We start from the raw sequence: 26,321 nt of genomic DNA on the forward strand, positions 1-26,321 counted from the left end.
CGGCTTCCTGGGGCCGGCGGTGCTCTCTCCGCGCGGTGGGGGGGTTCATATTACACCTGAGCCGGGGGTGTTCGTGTCCCTGGGGGGTGGGTCCTGGTCCTTGCCCCTGAGCGCTGGGCCCCGCCAAACTTCCAACAGTGGCCGAGCCTGGTCGGGCCATATTTACAACACCCCTTGTGGGCCCCCTTTTTTCCCCGGGGTTCCCCCCTCCTGAGCGGGGGCGGCGGGCCCCTGCCTTGCTCCTCCCTGGACCAACCGTGGGCCGGGTGGGTGGCTGCCGGGAGTGCGGAGCGGGTCTCCCTTGGGGGGTCCTGGCTCGTACCTGGGGTTGGGGCGGGGGGATGCCCGGAACTCCTGGGTGGTGATGGGGTGTTCGTCTGGGGCTGTGGTCGTCCTTCTCCGGTGGGGCCCTGCGTTGGGCTCTCCCGGCCCGGCAGGGGGGGCTGCTTTCCTGGTTGGGCTGGGGCGGCGCTCTCTTTCCCTCCATGCCTCCCAGCTCTCTGGGCCTCGCGGCGATCCTGCTGGCCCTGGCCTGGGTGGCGGTCTAGGTCGCCCGGGGGGCGGTTGTTCCCTCCCTGTTCCCGTGTGGCGTTGGGGGAATTCCGGCTGCCGCTGCGGCGGGGGTCTGGGTGTGGCTGGGCGCTCCTCCTCCTTCTTTTCACATTCCACCATCCATTTTAGAAGAACATAAACACTCACATGAGCACAGGTGTTAGCTCACCTTTGCACTAATAGTTTGCATGATTGAATGAATGAAAGATTTTACACTACTTGGTTTAAAGGCATAGGTATGCGTGTGTGAACACTATCTGTTTTGTGTACATGTTGACATTTTTGCAGCTAGCAAGTATGTTGATAACATTTCAGTGTGTGTGTGGACAGGCCCCGCCCTTTTTGTACTACATTTGAACCTTACCGTAATGATAAACAACCAGTAAACTGGTTGCTTTATGCTGCTTCATGGTCTTATCCCCCCCTCCCCTCCTATTATCACCCTCCTACCCCCCTCTCTAACATCCCTCCCTTTTTCTTCCCTTCCCTTCTTTCCGTCCGGTCCAACACACAAAATTTTCAAACATGGTTTACATTAATAAAGTTTGGCCTTAATTACAAAAGGGGTTTATCCAGACATACCTTTGGTTTGTATGAAGATTAATAACCCCTCTTGTTAAAGTAAAATATGTCCAACACAAGAGGCCCTCAGCTCTCATCTGCCTGCCCAGCTGCTGGACAGGACAAGTTAAAAAAAAAAGATTTTATCATCTCTTTATTTGAATCCATCACAGACTGGATAAACATTTATTTTTCTATTCATAAAAAGCAGTAAAGTTGATTTTCTTTATAGCAATAGTTTTAATACAGACTTCATGTAAACTGTTGATAAATTCATACAATAAATCTACAGAATGAAACAATAAAACCTTTATTAACTTTTTCTGATTTTACACATTTAGACATTTGATGGAACTATGAGAAACAGCAACACATTTATACACACAAACACACATAGCAGGGCAGTTTAATACATGTGATAAAAATGTACAACATTCTTTAGAACATACAAACATACACAAATATACACATAACCTAACTAGGATTAGGGGTGGAGGGGTCACTTGGATTGGAGTTAGGATTAGTGTCAAGTCAGGGATGGGTGGAGGTTATGCTATGGATGGGATGGGATGGGGGGGGGGTTGGTTTGGTGGAGGTTAGGGTTAAGATGAGGTCAGGTGATGTGTCAGTCAATGCAGATTTGAGCAGATCTTTGACACCCCCTACTACAGGGGTCAGGGACCCCATTCTTCAGCTCCACCTGGAAAAGGGTGAGGACACAATCAGATCTATTTCCTGTTCTTCAAACAATGATGAATTGAGGTTTTAGTAAAACATCGTTGCTGTCGCTCACCTGAATCCTGTGGTTCCCTTTCACCACGTGGGCACAGGTTATGATGTCACCATTGGCCGATATTAGAAAACCTGTGCCCACACTCCTAAACAAGCTCAGGAGGGATGCACTTCTAAAGAGAGACAGAGGGGACAACAGATTTAAAGGGGCATGTATGCCATGCAATTATTAAGCCTACATGCATATATATATGACAATATGTTACCTTTGGCTCACTTAAGAACGATTTTTGAAAATATAAAGTTAGTTATTTTCGCAGCTCCATTTTTGCATATCTATGACAGCACGCTCATTTTAATGGATTGGGGGGGCTGGTACTCAGAGAACAGGTTTTAGAAGAATCCTCAGAAATGCTTGAATAGATCAAAATACTGCTTTGGGGCTGTTTTTGGAGAGGAATTAACATGATATTACACTCAAAAAGTAGATTTTACATGATCAAGTCTCCATAAGGAGCTCATCTGTGTCTATGAAAGAAGCACTAGTTTATTTCTGTTAACCCTGTAAAGCCCACTACATCAGAGACTTAAAAAGATCAATAATTTTAAATGAATTTCAAATTCTGATCAGGCCTTGATTCCGATTACTTTTGTCCAGGTAAAACACAGCTGAGGCATCAACCTCCCAACACTACTGCCAGTCTTTTGGGAAGCCTTTTGTTTTGTGATATTACTGATCACTTGCCTGTGTTTGCAGTGTTGAAAAATGTGTCTTCAAAGAAAATGTATACACAGACCCAGGGAAAATGGATAAGGTGTTGCAATCCTGATAACATTGATTCCTTTAGGACGGCTCTATGTAATCAAACATGGAATGAAATATATGCTTCTACCAATGTGAATGAAGCTAATGATGCCTTTCTGCATCGATACAGAGCTTTATAATTTAAACTGTCCAAAAATTAAAATTAGTCATAAAAAGAATAATGAAAAGCCTTGGATAACCAAAGGTATTGAAAAGGCTTGTAAAAAGAAAAATGCACTTTACAGACAGTTTGTAAAAGTAAAGAAGCAGAAAATAGATATAAAAATTATAAAAATAAATTGGTGAATATAATAAGAAATTCTAAAAAAACAGTATTATCATAAGTTAATTGAGCAACACAAATTACACATGCAAGAGACTTGGAAAATAATAAACAAATTAACCAAAAAAACAATAAGAAACAAAAGTATCCAAGTTATTTAAAAACAAATGATATTCATATCAGAAACCCAATGCTTATTGCAAATTAGTTAAATGAATACTTTGCTAATGTTGGAAATAAACTTGTAATGGAAATAAAAGAGCCAATAAAGAAGTTGAAAGAACTTAGTATCCAATCAAACAAGTTCTCAATGTTTCTGTCTGAGGTTAGTTCAAATGAAATCCTAGAAATTGTAAGAACATTTCAAAATAAAAGATCCAAAGATTGGAATGACATTGATATGGCGTTAATTAAAAACACAATTGAGTTCATTGTTGAACCACTAACTCATATATTTAACATGTCTTTTAGGGAGGGCATTTTTCCAAATAACATGAAAATAGCAAAAATGATTCCCATTTTTAAAAATGGAGATCGCCATATATTTACAAATTACAGACCAATTTCACTATTATCCCAATTCTCCAAGATATTAGAAAAACTTTTTGTTAAAAGAATGAATAATTTTATTGGAAAGTTTAATTTATTGCATGAGGATCAATATGGTTTTAGGGCTGGTAGATCTACTTCAATGGCGATAATGCAGCTGGTTGATCATATTTCTTCCTCGATAGAGAAGAAGAAATTTACTGTAGGCCTTTTTGTTGATCTTCAAAAAGCATTTGATACATTAAATCACACTATGTTACAGAAATATGGTTTTAGAGGAATATCATATTCCTGGTTAGAAAGTTATCTTATTAACAGATGTCAGTATGTTTATTTCAAGAACGAAAAATCTGATATGTGTCCTCAGTGGCGGTTCTACCCTGAATTACTCCCCGGGCGAGACCCTCCCCAGCCCCCCCTAGTCACAACAGAACTTTTTTTGTCTTTGTCAACCATAGTCTACAATATAGGCCTTATAAAAACATTTATGAATTGGAAATTTAAATTGTCATGTTCTATATCGATCTCTACTTCAGAGAAGAAAAATTAGCTCATGTTTTCAGTCTTCAATCCTTTGATTGGCACATTTTTAGTTATGACCTGTTACATTATGTTTTGTCCCCATAGAGTTGCAGTAAATGGTAAATATTCATTTTTAAAACTACCTACAGATTTATGGAAATTCTATTGGCTAAAAATATAACCCAACATTTCCAAATTCCAAATAAACTTCATATGCATGCTCAAAATTAACCCCTAAATCCCCAGTTAAATGTAAAAAAAACATTGTGAAAACGTTTAGGCTGCCACAAATGATTATTAAATTAATGACCGATCTCAAATTATTTGCCCCATTAGCATCTTATGGCAGCAGCAGCATGCTGTGTAACCATCACAGCTTTTTTAACATTATGAACTAGTATACAACAACAAAACCTTTGTGTTACAGCAGAGCAGACAGACACATGAATCATAACTAATGTTACAGGTTAAGGCAGAGCAAATTTTTAAGAATAAAATCTAAAAAAAGAATAAAAAATGACGCTATTTGCAACATTTGGGCCTACTTCAGTGTTGGTCATCGACCAAAATAAAGTTTTCATCGGCAACGTTGTTGTAGGGCAGGTAGCATTAGAATTTAGAAAAAACATGCATCAAGCTGTGAGGATTTACCCTTTTCTTTATCTCTTTTCTCCTCTTCTTTTCTTTCTAAATTGGGCACCAGATGGCTTTGACCTTTTTTTCTCCATATTTTAGATGTTTTTGGCGTTTGTTTGGCATAAATGTCCTCAGGTCACGAAGAAGGCATCAAGTCCATCGACTGAACCAACTGTCACCTTAGTGACAGCATTGTTTTGTGTTGCCATTTTTTCATTTGGGCATTTCACACAAAATGAACCCAAAAAAGCAGAATATATTTTTTATACCTTCATTAAAATGTAGGTCATAGAATGTCACCTTATGACTGACTTATAAAAAGGTTGTATAAAGTAGATTCAAACCCTCGCCCTTGTCCCCACCTAGCCACATAATTTGGAAGCGTCCCACAATTGCACTGATTCCCCGCCCCCTCCCTTCTCCTTCTTCACACTCATTTGTGTCTACTTCTCAAAGACAGGAGAGCGCGCAGCTGCGGGGCGAGGGCGGCGGCGCGGCCAGGTTCAGGCTGTTACAAACTCACAAACTGTGACATAAGTAAACCAATAGTGGTGCATATAATATTTTACAAGGGCTGAGCCGCCGGTGCCGCCCCCCTTCAGTTTTCCGCCCCAGGCCACCGCCCGGACGGCCCGTGCCTAGAACCGCTACTGTGTGTCCTGTAACATGTGGAGTTCCCCAGGGGTCCCTATTGGGTCCTATATTATTTATTTTATACATAAACGACTTTTGTAAAGTTTCTGATTTGTTAAATTGTGTTTTATATGCTGACGACAATACTTTGTATTTATCAGGAGATAACTTGGAAAAGCTTCTTTCAGACATAACAAAAGAATTATCCATAATCAAACAATGGTTCGATTCAAACAAACTGTCTTTAAATAAAAATAAAACCAAGTACATTATATTTGGCTATAGAAAACGGGAAAACATCTCTGAGTTAAAAATTGAGGATGTTGTTCTTGAAAGAGTAAATGAAATAAAATTTCTGGGAGGAATTTTGAATCATACATTATCATGGAAACCACACATAACGCATGTTCTCTCTAAATTGTCCAAATCATTAGCCATCCTACATAAAGTTAAATATTTTTTAAACACAGCTACATTGTATATTCTATATTTTTCCCTCATAATTCCTTATTTGACCTATTGTCAGTGATGAAAGTCAGGTAAGGAAAAAATCCCTGAACTTTTCTTTGAGCGATATGGCGGGCACAGAGCGAAATTTTGGAAAAATATATGGTCTTAGATGCATTCTGGCAGCTAGTTATTCACTTCTTTATCAAGAAACTAAGACTAATTGGAGCATCATGATTTGTCATTCAAACCCCTAGTTTGACTCTCCATTAAGGACTTGCTGGTCCTAAAAAAGAATTTGGAAAATTGCTCAAAGTAACACAATCCTACAATCTACGCTTTTCCTTAAAGCTGCAAAACATACAATTGCTAAAATATAGTAACATCAAAGCCCCAAATGGCAAAAAGAACACCAGTAACTATGATATTCTATGAAAATACCTCAGTTATTTATACATTATTTCTGCTTTAGAAATGACTGATGTACAACATCCACTTGCACTGTTTTCTCAAACTATAATTACATCAAAATATGGGATCTGCTTTAAACTATAATTCTATAACATAATACATCAATTCTTTAACACCAATACTAAGTAATCTGGGAAATATCAAAACAAACATACAAACTAAACTAAACATTGTAAACATTATTTTTTAAGGGAGTCTGGGTCCAAACCATCAAATACTTATAATTAATGTCAACTATACTGAACTAAATCATGGTAATTAGGAAATACAAATAAATTAGATAAAGAAATGTATTCAAAATAAAAACTGAAACTCAAAACTAAAATTGAAATTATTTCAAAATGTGGTTTTGAGATTATTTTACACAAAAAAGTATTTGACCTACACTACCTTAAAAATCTTTTTTTTTCCAGCCAAGACCACTTCAATTTGTTTTTTATCGTCTTCTCACAACTGAGGTCGTGACCACGCTCAATAATGACGATGCCTGCCATTATTTTAACACAAATTTGATCGCAAACTCTTCAGATGTGTTTGTGAAAGTTTAGCGTGGGTCCGCCAGTTTTGGTCTCTAGGGAAGCAAGTCACGCTGACCACGTGGTGCAGACAGAGCCAATCAGACCCGTCGACGCATCCGAAAGCAACTAAAACGTCCCGTCATTGGTCAATTAGGCCGGGAAGACGAGAGATGGCCACGACCATAGAGGAAGCGATCTGCGGAGAAATATAGAAAATAAAGCTAAAATTAGCTGATTTCAGACCATTTTTTAATCCGGAAAGCGATTTGTCCGTAGAGATCAGGTCTTTATTTCCCGGAAAGTACGTTCGGTTTGCTCAAAAACCCGGATTTCCGGGAATTCCCGGAAGACTTTCATCACTGTATTGTTTAGAAATCTGGGGGCATAGTTACAAGTCAAATACAAAACCTATTTTTATTCTGCAAAAAAAAAACAATTAGAATCGTAAATCACTCTTCATACAATCAATCTACAAAACAAATATTTCCTAAATTAAGGGCAATTACATTTTTTGATTTAGTAGATCTCAGTACTGGAATTTTTATGTTTAAAGTTAAAAAAGAATGTGTAGCTGCCAAAATACTGAGTTTGTTTGAAATAAAAGTTAATAATTATGATTTTCGAGGTAAAGATATGTTTAAAAAGAAAGTGGTCAGAACTAATGCATTAAGGAATAGTATTTTTGTTCAGGGGGTCAACATGTGGAATTTATTATCAGACGAACTGAAAAATGCAAAATCCATACTGCACTTTAAGAAAATGTATAAAGCTAAAATGTTTCAAAAATATCTTCTGGACTGAGAGACTTTGGTGGTTGTGAGGTCATTTTGAGAAGTGTTTGTTTTTGTCCCTCTTCTTTTTTTTCTTTTCTAATTTAAGGTTCTAACAATTTGTAGGTAGATGTGATGTTTGTGTTCAGGGTTGGGGAAATAAGCCTTGGCTTCACCCAACACCTTTTTAGGTTAATGTTGTTCAATGTTTATGTTGACATTGATCAGTGTCAATGTTTATGTTGATGTTTTTAGTTTGTTTGTTTAACATAACCGAAATAAATGTTTCTCATCAGTCTTTAGCTCAGTGAACAGAGGTTCAGGCACTTACCTCTGTGACGCAAATATGGACACCACAGCAGGAGCTGCGGTGTCCACAATGTCCAGGATAATATCCCGCCTCCTGAAAAGGGGGACGGAGCTCCCTTCAGGTGAGGGGGGGGTTTGAGAATCTATGAGAGTAATGGAAACAAATCAATTTTCCTGTTGTTCAAAATGGATATCTATTATTACACATATTTATTACACTTATCTTATATTACTATTGTAAATGCAGTTATACCATAACATGCTTCGCGTTGGACGGTTCAGGCTTCCACAGCGTTTGTTAGAAAGCGATGACCGGGCCAGCGGGCAAATGGCTGCCGAGCCCTGAGATCAATGGTTAAACAGGGTTAATGACAAAACCAACAAGAAGTCTCCAGAAATGATTTTTTCCAAACACAGGTGTGCATTTCTTAGCTGTCCCATGAACTCTGGACCACAGAACAAATCCTGAAGGTTGTTGAGTTTTTTCAGGAAAAAAAGCAACAATTATGGGGAAAAAACAGCTGTATGTGAACCACAGCCGGTGTGGTGTTCTCCACTATGTCAGCGATGAACTTGATGTTGGCAGTGAATACAAATTATGAGTAGGGCAATAGAATGGACCCCCGCCCCCCTCATGCTCTCCTGTGTGGGAACACTTTGGATTTTTTTGGGGATAAAAAGGAAAAGACAGCTGGAGAAGTTGAATGCTGTGTTTCCACATTTTATTCTTACATGAAGATAGCATCAACCACAGATAACATCTAATCTGTTATCCAACTTGAAACGGCATCACCAGACTGTAAAAATCGGGTCTACAAGAAAGAAAATTGTGCAAGTTAAAATGTTTTTTGTCTTTTTGAGGCCATTGTTAAGTATCCAAAGTTTTTGGTTCCTGACAGCAAATAGTTGTTTTATTTTATATAGCAGATCACCACCATAGGTTAATTTTATTATTCTTATATAAAACCAATAAATGCATTTCGCAAGACTTTTTTTTCTGCCTTTTTGTAGCGAAAAAGGCAGAAAGAAAATGTATTGAGCAGAGTCCATTGAAATTCTGAACTGATTTGAGATTTTAGTGTACTGTTAAACCCCTAAATAACAGTGCAGTATTTGTTCACTAAAGTGATACCTCTCAATTAAATGTGTTGAATATTTATATTTCTATAATCCATTTTGCATATCTTACTGCCTTACCAACCTGTAAGACTGGAGAGCAACAAAGTCGACAGACGATGACTCTGGTCCTTCTGCCATTTTGATGCTGGTTAACGTCTCCATACCGCCTCACAGACTCAAACGCCACCTGCTGGTGGAAAGGTGTAACTTCACCCGTAAGGCACTTAAACATTAGGGAAAACATTTGGTTGATGCTATAAAGAATTCAACTAAATGCTTTCCTGTTTTTCTTTATTACAGCTGAGGAAACAAATGAGAGCTCAAAGGCCGCATAAACATGTTTTACTTTTACAACAGGGATTATGAATCTTCTGACACACCAGATATATATTTGAATTAAGCCATTTTAAAAGAAAAAAAAAGCATTTCTGGTATTGACTTATATTTTTAGTTTTGCTACAGAAACGCTTCCATTCCTACCAGTTCCAGCAGAGAAAGGGTTGTCCAGTGTCCAGCAGAGGGCGCTTGGTGCTTCGCTAGGATCACTTTCATGGTTCAGGGTTGGTTCGCCATCTTGTTTCTTCCGCTCATGGATCTCAGAAAACAATCCGCTTTATTCGGCCCAACCTTCATGGCCCATCAGACAAACATAAAATACACTCAAATAAGCTAAATAAAACACCAGGCAGTCAGTACGAATAAATAAAAATAAGGTCGCCTTTTAATTTTATTTTTTAAACATAACTATTTCAAGTTACGCATCACGTAATGTAATGGCGGTTGGATGTCCGCGCGAGGCCTACACTAACGCGCCAAAACTTCTACAACTTGACAAATAACACATAAAACAACATAAATTCACTGCCTTAGTCTGCTATTTCACGACATTTACTAATAAAACATTGTTAAATATGAAATTTATGCAAAAAAAGATATTTTTAACACACTCACCAAGTCCCGTTGAGTACATGAAAATAGTATTTTTTTCTTCAGGCAAAACCCAACTTCACCACCGAGTAAAATGAACAAAAACCAAACATTTATCGATCTCTGATCATCTCATCTTTTCCCTCGTTTGATATGCTGCATAATGGCTGCTCTGTTAACGTACAGGAAAGCTCTCACATCTGCAAGAACCTGATTGGCTGTTGTCAGTCACGTGGGTCACGTCACCCAGAGACTGCATACCTTTTCAAAATAAAGGAGTTGAAATATGAAATGACATTTCGAACAATTTCCCATTCATGTTTTTCTTGTATTTTAATATATATTTTCATTTTTTATTATTTATTTTCAAAGGTATTTTAACCTGGGTTACATTAAGAAGGAATTGTTTTCTCTTCCAAAATTAAGTAAAATTAAATAAAAAATAGAAAATGAATTTCTTGCTTTGGTTGAGACATTGAATGGATTTTTATTTATCTCTCACGGAGAAATTTACCCGTCAAGGAAGCCCAAAGAAAAATAAAGTGATAGTACAATTGCAAATCACCAGATATCAGATCAAACAAATCAGTAAATAGGTAGATTTATATATGTGCACATTTTTGATGACCTGAAAATACAGAGTTGTGCAGTCTGATAGCGGTGGGAATGACAGACCTGCAGTAGTGCTCGTTTCTACACTGTGGGTGTCTTATTCCACCCATCCATCCATCCACCCATCCATCCACAGGACACACACACGGCGTCCACACACAAACAGCTGTAAATGTGCCGTCTCTCCTCCAGGGTCACGGCCAAATTGTGTCCATCCTGGTGAAGGTCTGTAACCGGGAGGTTCTGGACAACCATGGCATCTCCCCTGTGTTTGTGGCGGCGCAGTACGGACAGAGGGAAAGCCTGGAGGCTCTCATTTATGCTGGGGATCAGCTGTTTCTGTCTTTGCATTATTGTGTTTTCAAACTTGGAGGAAAACTCCAGATGGCATTTAGACATCAGCTAAACTCATCCGTTCCTGATCCTCTCCCTGCATTTTCCTTTTTTTCTCTTTTCCTGGTGCAGATGTCAACAGCCCAGCCGCTGATCTAGCCACCCCCCTCCGTATTGGCTCACAGGAAGGTCACATGGCATGCGTCGACCTTCTGTTAGACCTTGAGGCAGATCTCAACCAGGCCTGCAGAAACGAATGGCCTCAGCTTCCCATCCATGCAGCGGCTGAATTCGGACGTACGGGGTACGGAGCCCTGACCTGTCTCCCGCCGGGACAGGTGTGCATCCATGAGGTTTCCCTGCAGAGGGCTCCCTGTCCAATAATCCAGCCTGGATGTCTTTCAGGGAGTGTGTGGGTCTGCTGGTGGCTGCAGGAGCTGAAGACTGGATCCAGGTCTTTGTCTCTGACAGCTCACAGCTGCTGCAGCTCATCCTCCAGCATCAATGCTTTCTACGAAACGAGTCTCCAACCGCAGAGTGCTCTGGAAGGAGGACGCTGACGCTGCAGGAGCTGAGGCGCATGCTGAGTGTGGCTGGAAGCTGCAGCGGTTCTGCCTGCCTTTGGCTTCCGGTGCTCCTGAGTTCAGGGCTGGAGCCGTCCTTCCTGCTTCAGCCTCACTTGTAAGCAGCAGGAGCAGCAGGAGCAGCTTTTCAGCGTGGTCAGGTTTTGTTCAGTTGTGCTCAGAATACTTGAATATGTGTATATTTGACCAAATCTGTCTTCATACATGGAGGGTCTGAGCTGCACCTCAGTGTGCAGAAACTTAACAGAACCGCTCGATACTTAGAATTCATCTAGTTCTGGAGAACTGGATGGACTGCGGGACCCTTAACCTGGAGAAGGATGGCGGGTGCAGAGTTGTGTACTTCGTCTTGGCCTGATAGGGAAACTTAGAGCCACTTGCATGAACGGGACGTATTCAAAACAGTCTTGCAGTAACAGCAGCAAAGTTACAGTCACATCACCGTAAAACACCATGTATGAAGAAATCCCCAAAGGTTCATGTTTGCAGAAACAAAACACATCATGCTGTAAACACAATGCTTTAGAAAGAATAGTAATGCCCCCCACCTTCCAAGAAATTAGAGTAAAACAGTATCTGGGATTTACTTTTTGAGACAACGGGTAAAAATGGTCTTGTGTGCCTGATCCAACCTGTACAGGATTCCCTGGAAATGTCACCATAAGCCATGTCCGTGGCCTGGAACCAGTTTTCCTGAGTGGATGGTTTTCTCTTTTATACCTTCCAACGCCCAGCTGATACAAATCCAATTAGGTTAAAGAATGGAGACTAAGGTGAAAACAAGACTAATGCAAATAGGGGATTTGTGTTAAACCACTGTCTGAAGAGAAGACCTTTGTGAGAATTGAAACTTTCCCAGACAACAAAAACGCTACATCTTCTCTGTCATTTTCTTGTTGAATGTCTGTATTATTGATGAAACAGTGAACCTGCTGAGTTGGCGGTTGACCTTTTGACCTGTTTCCTTCATGGTTCACTCTTCTTGGTCTGACTTGCTTTGCTCCGTTATCCATCTTTGAAAAGCCGCTCAATATTTCCAGGACTGCCCTGCCTTTGATCAGTACTGTGTTAATGGTAATAGAAGCCGTTTTGCCAATTTGTGTTTTGGCATCTTGTACATTGGTATGAATAGCAACCATGTTTGAAAGGGCCTATACCATGCTATTCTTCAGCCTTTTGCTCCTTGTGGGTGCCGCCCATTTCATGACGCCAACTGTGTCTGCGTCTCGTCTACGTTAACAGACAACATCCGAACTTTTGCAAAGATGGATGTGCATGACATGAGAGCGTTTAGCCGATTATTGCTACCTGAAAGTGGGCCTGTGTGTGTTAGTCTGGGGGTGGTGCTGGCAGCCCTTCCTGGAAGGGGCTGTTCCTCACTTTGTGACATCACAATGTGAGGACCCACTCGCTTTCGTGGATTAGGAGGGGCTGGTGCTCAGAGAGCAGGGTTTTAGAGGAATACTCAGAAATGCGTAAATGGATCAAAATACCACTTTGGGGTTCATATTGAGAAATCAACATAATAACACACTTAAAGCTAAAACAAAGTTGCTTTTGCATGATGAAGGTCATTTAAAAGTGAGAATATATCATGCATCTTGCAAAGCTTAGACTCAGAGTTTTGCTAATTGTGCCTGAACTGCAAATTGTGTTTTAGGTTTGGACCAAAGAACGATGTTTTTAGGAAAAGAATTAAAGCTGTTGATAATCTGGTTTACAGAATGGCACTTAGAGTTTTTCCAATTGGGAGCCTGAAACTTTTTTCTTCAATGATTTGTGATATTTACTGGATTCCAGGAATGACATGAAATCCTCTCCATCTTTTCTCACCTTTGTCATAGTAGGAATAACACGTCAATGTTCATCTTGACCCCATAGGATAGCACAAGGGATCATAGCTCTCTTTTAGTTGTCTGTCATTCTGACTTCATGTGTGCTGTTCTAGGAGAAAACAGGAAGTGCTTCTTACAATTTTTAGTCATCTTAACATCGAAATACTCTTCAAAATTAAATATAATCACTCCTTCACCTCCATAAATTTGGTATAAAGTGTAGAAAACACAAATATTCAAATGTACAAAATTAAAGAAAAAACAAGTAAAAACGTTTTTCAGTATGAAAATCCCTGAGGATTCAGTCATGATATGGTTAAAACGGCTGTTCAAGTCCCGGCTGGGGGACCTGAAAAACAACATCAATGGGGGATCTTTCTGTCTGGAGTTTGCATGTTCTCCCCATGCATGCGTGGGTTTTCTCCGGGATCTCCGGCTTCCTCCCACCGTCCAAAAACATGCTTCACAGGTTAATTGGCAACTCTAAATTGTCCATAGGTGTGAGAATGAATAGGTGTGTGATTGTGGACATTCTACCCTGCGACAGACTGGCGACCTGTCCAGGGTGTCCCCTGCCTTCCCCCACAAGTGGCCGGGATAGGCTCCAGCAGCCCCGTGACCCCGAAAGGGACTAAACGGAATAGAAAATGAATGAATGAATATGAATACGGCAGAGTTTTTTGATGCGTTCCTCCATTTTGCTGTGCTGCTGTGTCACGTACAGTTCTGCAGGCTGCAGCCAGGGGCTTCTGTCATCTGTGGATACAGTTATTTATTTATCCAGCAGAGGGCGCTCTGCAGTGTGTAATGACACAAACCCATCCGTCTAGTTCCTGCTTTCATGGAAGTGGAGGTTGATTCCTATTTAGCATCATTTGAAGGCATCGCTGGTAATTTGAAGTGGCTCCATGAGATGTGGCCTTTGTTGCTCCACTGTAAGATGTGTGGAAAGGTCCAAGAGGTTGTAGCGTGGCTCCCTGAGGATTCATTGGTTAAAATGTCAGTTTTACAGGCATATGAACCCGTGCCTGAAGCCTATCGCCAAAGGTTGGAGGAGGAGGAGTTCAAAAGAAGTTTACCCGAGAGGCTTGTGGTCTATCTGAATGAGCAGAAAGTTAACTCTGTGACATCAGCAGCGGTGCTGGTTGATGAATACGTGTTGAGTCATAAAACATCCTTCCCTGTGCCAAACAACCACCTGAGAGCCGCTTCTGTACCTCAGCCGACTCACACTGAACTCCATGCATCCAGAGAGACACACGACTGTTTTTATTGTCATAAAACTGGACATGTCATCGCTGACTGCACTCTCTTATGAATCTGAAAACGCTCAACAGAGTCCTTCCAGTCCAAAAGGGGTTGGAGTCATCTGAAAGTCAGGTGAAGGTAAGAAACACCCAGCCACCTGCTTTAAACCTTTTGCTTTTGAAGGTCTTATCTCCCTGAGCAGAAACCGCATTTTGAGGGTTCCCAGACTGTGATTTTAGCAAATGCACCACCGTTTTCTGGTTCATCCTTCTGTGGATATAACTGTATGCTTCATGGTATTGGCATGGAGATTTCTTCTCTCCCAGTTCACCTTGTCCACCTGAAGTCTTAGTTAATTGGTTGAATGCTGTAAAGCATTCAACCCTTTGTTTTCCTCTTATGCTATCTTCCGCCATTTTTCGGTACTTAACTCCTTCTACAATTTTTAACCTATTTTAACCATTCAACTTTTAAAATGTTCAGCTCTTTCAGCTTATTAATGCTATGACTTTTGGTTTTTCAATTCCTTCAACTTTTTAAGATATTCCAGGTTTTCCGGGATTTTTTTGCCCTATTAAAATACATAGGAAAATTATGGTGCATGAGGTGCCCGGTTCGACACCCCGTTCGGACACTTCAAATTTTTCAACCTTAAAATTATTAAAATCTTTAACTATTTAACTTTATTTCATCTATGAATTTTGACCCTTCAAATCCTTCAACTTTTCAAGATATTCCAGGATTTTCCAGGGTTTTCCAAGATTTCTGCTCCATTAAAATACATGGAGAATCCTTGAAACCTTTGTTAATAACTTCAACATGCCTTTAGCTAGAGACACCGTTCAAACATTAAACTGCACACAGGACTTTGGACTTTAATATGAGTTTTGAAATTATTATGGGATGGCAACACCAACTAAGCTTTGGCTGCCATTTTGTGCTTAAATGTGAGGCGATTTTAAACTTCAGTTTTTACCTATTTTAACGATTCTACTATTAAAATGTTCAACTCTTTAAGCTTAATCCTTTCTGCTATAACTTTTGGTCCTTCAAATCCTTGAACCTTTCAAGATATTCCAGGATATTCCAGGATTTTCCAGGAGTTATGCTCCATTTAAATACAAAGATAATTCTTGAAAACCTTTGTTTGTTGTAACCATTGTAACTTCAACATGCTTTCAGCTAGAGACACCGTTCAAACATTTAAATGTTCACAAGGCTTTGGACTTCAACATAAATTTTGCAATTATTATGGGATGGCAACACTACCTACCTAAAAGCCATTTTTTTACAAAATCTGAAGCAAATATTGCAAAAAAATTCATCCATGGATAGAACTGAACATATTGAAATACATATAAGGAATGTGGGCGTGGTTAGCAAACAAACTTCGTTGCTAAGGACGTCCAAAGGTTTACTTTTTCCAATTTGTCTGAAACTGACGTTGATTTGTTCGTCATCCCCAGGCGACCCAAACATAAAGGCAAGTTTATTTGTATAGCACAATTCGTACACAAAGTAATTCAAGGTGCTTCACAAAACAGAAAAATGCATTAAATGGTTGCTATGGAGATAAAATTAATAGAAAAGCCGCCATTTTAAAAAAAAGTGGATTTTCTGTCAACTTAGACATGTAGCTTTTACCAATATGATATTCTCAAAAAATTTGTTTTTTTGAGTCAGTTGATGATACTGATTCCAATGCTAGCACTTTTAGCCATTTTAGCATCATCTTCAATTTTTCAACAGTACATCCATTTTTTCAACATTTCCAGCTTTCATGCTTAACTCCGTCTACAAATTTTGACCTGTTTTGGTCATTCTACTTTTACAATGTTCACCTTTGACTTGTGGTCCTTTAACTTTTCAAAATATTTCAGGATTTTGCAGGACAGTTCAGCCATTCTTTTGAACAATTTCAACTTTCATGCTTAACTCCTTCTACAATGTTTGACCTATTTTAGACATTCTACTTTTACAATGTTCAGCTTTTTCATCATATTTCTGCTTTCATTCAGCAATACAGCATTCAACCCTGCATTTTCTTCTGGAAATGCAGCTCCTTCTAGTTACAGGTATTTTACAGGCAGTTTGTCCGGACCCGCCCATAAAAGGTGTTACGCTTTTGCTGGGAAATGATGTGATTGGCGAAAAGATTGTGCCACGTCACAAGGTAGCGCCGAAACCCAACTTGGTGAAACCAAAATATCGCCACAACCCCCCAATGCCGATATTTACCCAGACTACGCCATCACGCGCACAGCTCAGTGCTGACCTGTCTGACAGTTTTTCCATGCCTGTTATTTCAGGAGTCTAGGCATAAAATAACGTTGCTGCAGAGAAAAAACAGTTCAGAAAGCTGACTGTCTGAGTGAACATGACAGGTTTTCTCATAAACAGGTGACAAGGAGAAAGGACCACACGTCTGTTTTGGAGCACTCCAGGAAGTCCAAGCTACCTATACGTCTCCAGAACCCGGGGCGTGCAGGTCGGATAGCAGCCGACCCTTCTCACCCTGGACATGGATTACGAAGGCTAAGGTCCATCAGGACCAGAACCTGGAGACATAAGAACAGTTTCTTTCACTCTAAGGTCAGACTCATGAACACCTTTTAACTCCTCCCCCCTTAAACTTTTCACATAAATGCTCAGTCACCATTCCACTACCCACACCTTCTCCATCCTCAGTTTGCACTGTTTGTACCATTGTACTTCTATTTATTGCTGTGTCCTTTGTGTTGTTATTTTTTTGCTCACTGTTGTTTATTTTTTTATTCTTAAGTGTTTTTTGTCGCACATTAGCACCACAGCAAATTCCAAAACTGCCCTGTTCACTGAAAATGGCAATAAATAATCTTTGAATATTTGACATAAAAAGATCTCAAAAATTGCTGTAATTTGCGTATTTCCTGTTCTGTTTAATGGCTTGCTACGTGTAAAATCAGACCACATTTGTCCGTGTCAGTTTCTGAAACATATCTTCAGGCAATCATCATGTCTACTGTTTCCAATCGTCTGCCTGTTTGGTCATTTACAACAAATAAAAGGTGAGAACCACTGAGCCTCAGGTCCATCCTGGACTCCTGGGCTGGATTCACTGCTGCTCTGTGTTTTCACTGTTGAATGCTTTAACGTTTCAGAATGATACAATAAGCCACAGACTCAAAGTGTGCTACCAAGTTTTAAATGGACACACTTCAGCAGCACTCACTGCAATGGCTCTAAAACTCAACCACAACTGGACTCTTGGCTTTACCAGCATTTAGGAACTGCTACAAACAGAAATCCCTCCTTTTTGTGTTCACCTAAACCTGGAATGAACTCCTGCAAGTCATTAGGACTCCAACATCACTAATATGAGGTTCCGTTTGTGCCAAATCTGTTTTTGTGTCGACTGTGTACGTCTTTGGTCCACTGTCTGTGTCTACTGACTGAGTTCATTGAACATTGGTCCATGCGTTATGTGTAAAACTTTGCATTTGTCTTTGTTACACCCTGTGTCGTCTCACTTTGTCGTCAGGAAAGTCATTAGCAACCGTTGCTATTGTCGTTAGCTACAATGTTTGCTACTGTCGTTAGCTACGATGTTTCCCCGTGTCTTGTCGTTAGATCTTGTTGTTGTTCAAATTTTGCCAAAGTCGTCAGAAAAGTCCTTTGTACGGCCGGTAAATTTTTTCCTGTACTACCACGGAACGAAAAAATAAATGTTTATTAAAGCCGGCGCTAGGGTTAACCATGACAAACACATTTTTTAAAATGACCTTTATTGCCAGAAAAAGGGGGGGTCGCATGCGTACAACACTTTCACGTTCCCGAAGCGATTCTTGCCAATTGTTTCAAGTTCGTTAGAGTCTGGCTTCAATTAAATTTTGAGATGAAACTACTATTTAAGTCTTTTAAAAAATAACTGATCTTTATCAAAAATGTTGTCACAAATCGGGTGGATAAACGAGGAGCAGACGGGCCAAAATCTTTGACCGGATTTTGATCTTTTCTTTTCAATCTGTTTTTATATATATGTATTTATATGACCATGAAGTGGCGCTCTCGGGACCAGTATAATGCTCTTGGGCGCCTCTGCTCATCGTTTATCCATCAGATTTGTAAGAACATGTTGGATAAAGATCAGTTACTTTTCAAAAGACGTTTAAATAATAGTTTCATCACCGGATTTAACTGAAGCCATACTCTAAATAACTTAATACTAAATAACTTAAAACGGGAACATGAAACCGTTGTACGCATGCACCCCCCCCCCCCTTTCTGGCAGTGTGCGTTTGCAGGAATATCAATAAAGTTTTGTTTTTTTAAACGTGTTTCGTTCCGTGGTAGTACAGGAAACAACTTTCTGACAACTTTGACACGACATGGTGAAGGCCTGTTCACACCGGGACGAATTTCGCCGGCGATTTTCGCCGACGTTTAACGCCTCGTGACTAAACAAAGGGCACCAACGAGAGTGTGCACACCGACGCGAAAAAACGCCACGCGTTAAAGCGTCAAAAAAAAAAACGCCTCGGGTTCGTTTTTTTTTTTCGACGCGTCGCGTCGAAAACTACTCGACCAATGAGAATGGCGCTTTTGCTCACGTGTCTGGAGCTTCTGAAGTTACAGTAAAACACAACTTGGGGGCGCTCAAACACAAAACTGCCTTGCTGAGCACACATAGCAGCGAAGAAGATAGACGCCAAGTAGCGTCTACACAGCCGCGAAGCAATAATGACGGACATTCTAAAATATCCCCGAACCAAGAACCAGTTGGAGCTACTGATGCTTGAAATATTCATGTTTTCTTTGTTTGATTCTGACAAGCGTGTAAATACTTGCTCTCTTCTTCTGAGTGAAAAGCGACTTTAAGAAGCGTAAAGTTGCGCAGCGCCACCTTGTGTACAGGAGTATTTCTGTTTTACATTAAGCGCCATCTAATGTCAGGGAATGAAATTGCATGTTCACTCCACTCATCGTCAGCGAAAATCGCCTGGGTGTGAACACAAAAAACGTGGCGAAAAACGCTGGCGAATAACGCCTGGCGAATATTCGTCCCGGTGTGTACGGGCCTTGAGACGACATAGCTAACGTCACTAGCAACGGTTGCTAAGGACTTTCCTGACGCCGTAGTGAGATGACATGGGGTAAGGACAAAGACAAAGACAAATGCAAAGTTTTAAGCATAAAGGAAGCATATACATCACAAAGTAAAAACAAAGTAATAATCAAAGAAGCATGGGCATGCAGAGGATATTGCTTAGTAGTACATAGACATGAACCAATGTTCAATGAACTCGTTCAATAGACATAGAAAATGGGCCCAAAACATAGACAGTGGACGCAAAAACACGATCAGTAGACATAGACAATGGACCAAAGACATAACAGTGGACGCAAAAACCCATTTTGATATTTTTGGCACAAACGGAACCTCATACACTAAGACTATTTCTACTTTGTTTGAAGGAAATCCAGCTGCAACCACTGACGTTGCTTCTAACTGCCCCTCAGGCTGTCTCTTCTTGAACTGTTTATGATTGCAGGATTGTTCTGTTTTGTGCTGATTTGTGCTGTTCTAGTAGAAAACAGGAAGTGTTTCTTACAATTTTTAGTCATCTTAACATCAAAATACTCTTCAAAATTAAATATAATCACTCCTTCACCTCCATAAATGTGGTATAAAGTGTAGAAAACACAAATATTCAAATGTACAAAATTAAAGAAAAAATAAGTCAAAACGTTTTTCAGTATGAAAATCCCTGAGGATTCAGTCATGATATGGTTAAAACGGCTGTTCAAGTCCCGGCTGGGGGACCTGAAAAACAACATCAATGAGGGATCTTTCTGTCTGGAGTTTGCATGTTCTCCCCGTGCATGCGTGGGTTTTCTCCGGGATCTCCCGCTTCCTCCCACCGTCCAAAAACATGCTTCATAGGTTAATTAGCAACTCTAAATTGTCCATAAGTGTGAGAATGAATGGGTGTGTGATTGAGGACATTCTACCCTGCGACAGACTGGCGACCTCTCCAGGGTGTCCCCTGCCTTCCCCCAGAAGTGGCCGGGATAGGCTCCAGCAGCCCCAAGACCCTGAAAGGGACTAAAAGGAATAGAAAATGAAGAAATGAATGAATGAATATGAATACGGCAGAGTTTGTAGATTCGTTCCTCCATATTGCTGTGCTGCTGTGTCATAAGAACAGTTTCTTTCACTCTAAGGTCAGACTCATGAACACCTTTTAACTCCTCCCCCCTTAAATTTTTCACATAAATGTTCAGTCACCAGTCCACTACCCGCACCTTCTCCATCCTCAGTTTGCACTGTTTGCACCATTGTACCTCTATTTATTGCTGTGTCCTTTGTGTTGTTATTTTTTTGCTCACTGTTGTTTATTTTTTTATTCTTAAGTGTTTTTTGTCGCACATTAGCACCGCAGCAAATTCCAAAACTGCCCTGTTCACTGAAAAATGGCAATAAATACTCCTTGAATCCTTGACATAAAAAGATCTCAAAAATTGCTGTAATTTGCGTATTTCCTGTTCTGTTTGCTACGTGTAAAATCAGACCACATTTGTCTGTGTCAGTTTCTGAAACATATCTTCAGGCAATCATCATGTCTACTGTTTCCTATTGTCTGCCTGTTTGGTCATTTAAAACAAATAAAAGGTGAGAACCACTGAGCCTCAGGTCCATCTTGGACTCCTGGGGGGTATTCCAGAAAGCAGGTTATGCTAGCTCCCACGGTAAGTTTGAGGTTAAGGAAGTTGATAACCTCAGTTTTCGGTTCCAGAAATGGAGGTATGTTTCAGGGTATGTCAAGTTGCCATAGCAACTCATGCTCTGAACATAACCTGGTCTGGAGCAGGTTTAGTTGAAGGTTAGTTTGTTTACAGAGAGGTGAAGCAGCATGGCGCGTCCATTTGAAGATGATTTAGTGGATGAAGAAGCTCAGATAATACTTTTTCCACCGTGAGAAGGTGATAAGATCACCCCATGGATGTTGGAAAATTAAACTTTTTTACTTTTATCTAATGTAGTTATTTGCTTCAGTTAAGATAAATCATTTTTTTGTTAAGCCAGCTTAAAAATAACACGTAGTTTTCGGACAGTTATTTTACTTTCATTCAAATTAATTCAATTAAGTAGGTGTAACTTGGGTGCTGCTGTTAGAGCGGCACCGCAAGGGATTGTGGGATACCATTTCCTTTGCCTGTCTGGATGGATTTTGGTGTAAGTTTGGGTTTTTGACCAAATGTGTTTAGTTGTTTAGCTGTTTTACTGTGTTTTGCCATGTTCTGCCGAGATATTTTGTCCTACTTTGCTCAAGTCTCTGCACCATGAGTGAGAGTGAAGGAGAGGATGATGAGTTTATATAGCACACACACCAATCAGCGTTGTAATGACAATAATGGAAAATTCTTTAATGGATTTATGCGGAACGTGCATTTTTTCCCATCCTTTTTATTGTAATAAAAATTAGCATATCTGCAGGCTCATACTTAGACATATGAGAGATCGAGAATTATAATTAATTATGATGGAAAAAATATTAATTGAATTGGAGTAATATGACATTTAGTTAGATAAATACATAAATTTGAGTTGTATAAACAATTATTGAGTTTTATAGACGTAAGAAATTAGGTTGAATAAATTTAACTCAATTATCTGTTACCAATAGAAGTAATTCATTTACGTTGGCAAAATTGGATAAGTTATATATATATATGCGTCACAAGGAAAATGGAAATAAGATCAGAAACTTGTGCGTTTACTTTCTCTGTTCTTCTACTGCAAGCAGAAACTCTTTCTTTTGCTGATGCAGCCGTATTACTTTTTGATAGACGTATAATCTTCATACGTCGTCATTAAAAGCTCAGACTCCGTCTCACTGAATTATAGCGCTCTCTTTTTTCTCTCCACGCGTTTCCATGGTGACTCCGGAAATCGGGGATCCATTGAGAATGTCTTTATGTACCTTCTGTGCACGTGCAATAACCCAGGGTTACCAAGTCGAGCGTAATTACGCCAACTCATATCCGGTCTTTTGGAACCGACATACCCAGAGTAAGCAAGTTCAGGCGGATTTCAGCCAGAGTTCAGGCTTAAAGTCAGGCTAGTTTAAACATGCTTCCTGGAATACCCCATGGGCTGGATTCACAGCTGCTCTGTGTTTTCACTGTTGAATGCTTTAAAGCAGGGGTCGGGAACCTATGGCTCGCGAGCCATGTATGGCTCTTTTGATGGTCACATGTGGCTCGCAGACAAATCTTTAATTATACTTTTTTTTTTCTTTTTTTCATTAGACCAGTCCTTCTCGGGCGCGATGCGATGCCAGAGGCGCGCAGTAGTAGCGGTGCTTGGAGAGAAAACTATCAGTTTACTGTTATCTATTATTTCACAGAGTTTGTACCACCCGGAAACCTGTGAATTGCCGTGCCTAAAACTGCGCGCTCCCGTCTCTGAGAAAGAGCGCGCAGTTGTGTGAGGAAGAAACCAGAGGGTGGGGGTGGGGGTGGAGTTGTGGGCACAGGTAGCAGGTGAATCGCGCAGGGATTGTAATAACGTAAAACCCGCTACCCGTCACTCACTGCAGCGTGGGTGGGTGTGTTTGGCTCCACGTCTGCATGTGAGCAGTCTTTCTCACATCTACAGAACATTCAGACCAACCTACGATCACGTTTAAAGTCTCAACGCCTCATTTATCAGCAAAAGCATAACAATATTATTAAAAAGAATCCACAGACTTATTGTACTTTAAAAATGTTGAAATTACATCAAATGCACACATTCACTTGTATATTTAGTTTTAAACATATCGTTGCTTACTGATTTGGACTGGGTGGCTGTTGGGCCGCGTTAAAAGTTCTGGAGTTCATTGAACGCATCAAGCAGAGATCTGATTGGCCCTCAGTTCTGTCGCTCAGCCTGTTGTTAGGTAATTTGGACCAATGGGGTTCAGCTATGGGCCGAATAAGGGAAATGGGAGGGCTGGAGCGGGAGGGGGGGGAATATAAAGTTGGGAGAAGCGCTCTCGTCTCGCTGGAGAGAATAAGGATTTGCTGAATTAATTGTACGGCGTTTGTTGCGGTCTGCAGTAACCAGAATAAAGAACCTTAAAAGAGGTTACGTCTCAGTGCCTCAGTATGGGAAAGGAACACTACGGCTGTGTCCGAATTACCGCCCTAACCCCTAACTACTAAAACCCTATATAGTGCGGCACTATATAGTTCTCTATATAGTTCTCTGAATTTTCAAAGCAATTCGGACACCCGTGCTCACTAGTTTTCTCTTTCGGGTGTTTTCAAATGGCGCTCGGCACGAAAACAAAGTGGCGCATTACCGCCACCACCTGGTCTGGAGGGGAACTACTTCTATTTAACGGCGAGAATGACACCCATTTGTCAAGGTAAAAATATAATAAATATAAACATTTTATGAAGACTATTTATGAATCTGCTGTGTTCTGATCATGGAAAACGTGGCTGATTTATAAATAATAAAATTACAAACAAATTGGTGTAGATTTAATGTATTAGTTGATAAATAAACCCTCAAGTCATTAGTCCATGGCAATATTTATTTTTGTGGCGCTGAACAATTTACGGGCTCTTGGGAGGAAGCATTTTTTTTCTGTAGTTTTATCTTCTACGTTACTGAAAATAGCTTTATATATGAATCTGTCCGTGTTCCTGGCAATAATTCAACCGTTTTTCGTGAGATCAAACCAAAAACGAGCAGATATGCAGCATCACAGGACAGCAAGGAGGAGAAGCAGACGTCTCAGAAGATTTCCTCTGGATGCCCCTGACCAGACATGAACAACTTGTGTGTTAAACTTAAAGTTTTTTTATTAGTTCAATTTAAGCATTTGTTAATGCCTGGTGTTTCTTTTCTGGCTGGCGTGTGGCACATCTTACGGTGTGGTAAACAGAGCCTTTGACATGCCACGGTCCACTGTGAGCGACATTGTCCACAGGACGGCAGACCGCATCCTCCAGCTGATGAGCAGGGTCACCCAGCATCCAGTGGGAATGAACTGCCATTAGTCACGTCTGGTTTTTTAGCAGCTCGCTTGGTCTTCCACCTTCCAAAAGGTCGTAGGGAACACTGATAGCTGCCACTTAAGAATAAAGGTCCTAAAAGAAAATGCAGCTTGTTATTTTAACAGGAAGCTTTTTTATTCCATTCAACTGCAGGCTGTACGTGACTAATGCCAAATTTAGAGATATTTTTGTTGGGAAAATGTAAATATGTACATTTGATATTTATATGAAAATTCTTTTGAGATTGTTAAAAATGGCTCAGATTTAAATAATACATGTAAATAATTCATTTTTGTTACTGCATTTATTAAACAAATTGCAAAAACAACGACAACGTTACATTTTGTGAACAATATTTTAAACTCAGGTAAGCTTAACAGACTCTCCTGTCACTCTTTGTCCCTTCGTGCTCTTTCCTCCTCTCCTCTTTCAACAACAACCTTTACCCCAACATGACAACGATTACAGTTTAATGATAAATAAATACAAATCTGATCAAGTGTCTCTTACTCCCATCCGGCACGAGCTTGCCTTAAACAAACAGTCTATCTTTCTCCATCCACAGATGGATCACATTTTCCTTATCCTCGTCAGTCCCTACATATATAAACACATTAAAAAAATGTGTTAATAACTTATTACTACGGTTAGAACTCTGCTTTTTTTTATGTAATATCAACAGCGTTTGTTTTTAGCATTCGGCGCTAATTCGCGCTAGCGTTAGCTTTAGCATTACCGAAATTGATGAGCTTCCAAACAATGTAGATAGTCGATTGAGGAATATAACATATTAAACACATCATCTTACGTATTTACAAATATATTTTACAACAGATACTTGATACTTTTAAATATACTTACATTTTTAAGTCCTCTTTCTCGCGCAACCGTCCGCCATCTTCGAATAATTCAAGCGCAGTGTATTGTGGGTCACACACAATGCATTTTGGTATGAACGCAGTGCATTCTGGGCAATATTCGCCGATCGAGTGAGCATCGATCCACACTGGTTTTTCGTAGAGAATTCTGGGAAATTTTTAGTGCACATGATTTTTGAACTGTAGATTCGGACAGCACTACAAAATGGCGACCGCACTATATAGTGCACTATATAGGGGTTAGGGCGGTAATTCGGACACAGCCTACATTATTGTATGGCTCTTTTGAAATTACATTTCAAAATATGTGGCGTTTATGGCTCTCTTGGCCAAAAAGGTTCCCGACCCCTGCTTTAACGTTTCAGAATGATACAATTGTCACGGTGCCTGTCAGTCACCTCCCCCCCCCCCCCCTGCATCTGCTCCTGCTCTGCTTCGAACCCAGAGAGGGGCATCCCGAGTGAGCCCCGCCAGCCAGGGGTATGCTGGCGGGGCTCACTGGGGATGCCCCTCTCTGGGTTCGCGTTGGCACCCGCCCTCCACCCCGCTTTTTACTTGCATATTAGACACTCTGATTCATCTAGGGCCTTGTGGAGAGGGTCTGGTGGAGGGGGGCACGGTGAAACATCCGTGCTCACCTTTCGCTGGCCCCCCCCACAATTTTAACTTCCTCTGTAGACACACACACTGCATGCTAGGAGCACACACACAGCAAATACACACCACTCACAGAGGGAGTGGGGGGCTCTGCGGCTTAGCAGCTTAGTGGCCCCCCACACTGGAGAGCTCCTATTTTACCTGCAGCACACACACAGCACTCCCACACCTCCATACATGGGTAGGGTCGGGGGGGGCGGCCGGTCTTCACCCGCCTGGTCCTCTCAGGGCGGCCGGGCTTATGGGTATCCTGTCAGCTGCGGAATAGTCGGGCATACGGCGCTGGGAGTCGGCCGGCTGGGGGGGGG

The 26,321-nt window shown here is 40.7% G+C and overlaps 2 long non-coding RNA genes across 5 annotated transcripts in view; one reads left to right on the forward strand and one right to left on the reverse strand.

Annotated features, from left to right (window-relative positions):
* The window catches only part of LOC144988034 (uncharacterized), a 29,482-nt gene extending 20,340 nt beyond the window's left edge, over window positions 1–9,142 (forward strand). Inside the window, exons 2-3 of the long non-coding RNA XR_013651758.1 lie at window positions 5,893–7,070; window positions 9,006–9,142. This is a non-coding gene — a long non-coding RNA (uncharacterized LOC144988034). The remainder of the gene's footprint in view (window positions 1–5,892; window positions 7,071–9,005) is intronic.
* LOC144988031 (uncharacterized) lies at window positions 1,408–10,020 on the reverse strand. 4 transcript variants are annotated; one of them, XR_013651738.1, is made up of 7 exons: window positions 9,859–10,020; window positions 9,388–9,534; window positions 8,990–9,097; window positions 8,042–8,600; window positions 7,811–7,931; window positions 1,907–2,018; window positions 1,408–1,813 (listed from the first exon to the last, which is right to left on the reverse strand). It is a non-coding gene; the product is annotated as an uncharacterized LOC144988031 (long non-coding RNA). The 4 variants fall into 4 exon arrangements; XR_013651739.1 differs by having other exon boundaries at window positions 8,042–8,120; window positions 9,859–10,014; XR_013651737.1 differs by having other exon boundaries at window positions 8,042–8,130; window positions 9,859–10,014.
* Window positions 10,021–26,321: the final 16,301 nt, after the last annotated feature.

Source organism: Oryzias latipes, chromosome 19, assembly GCF_053564925.1.
Source record: "Oryzias latipes strain Hd-rR chromosome 19, Olatipes_Hd-rR_3.1".
Taxonomy (NCBI): Eukaryota; Metazoa; Chordata; class Actinopteri; order Beloniformes; family Adrianichthyidae; genus Oryzias; species Oryzias latipes.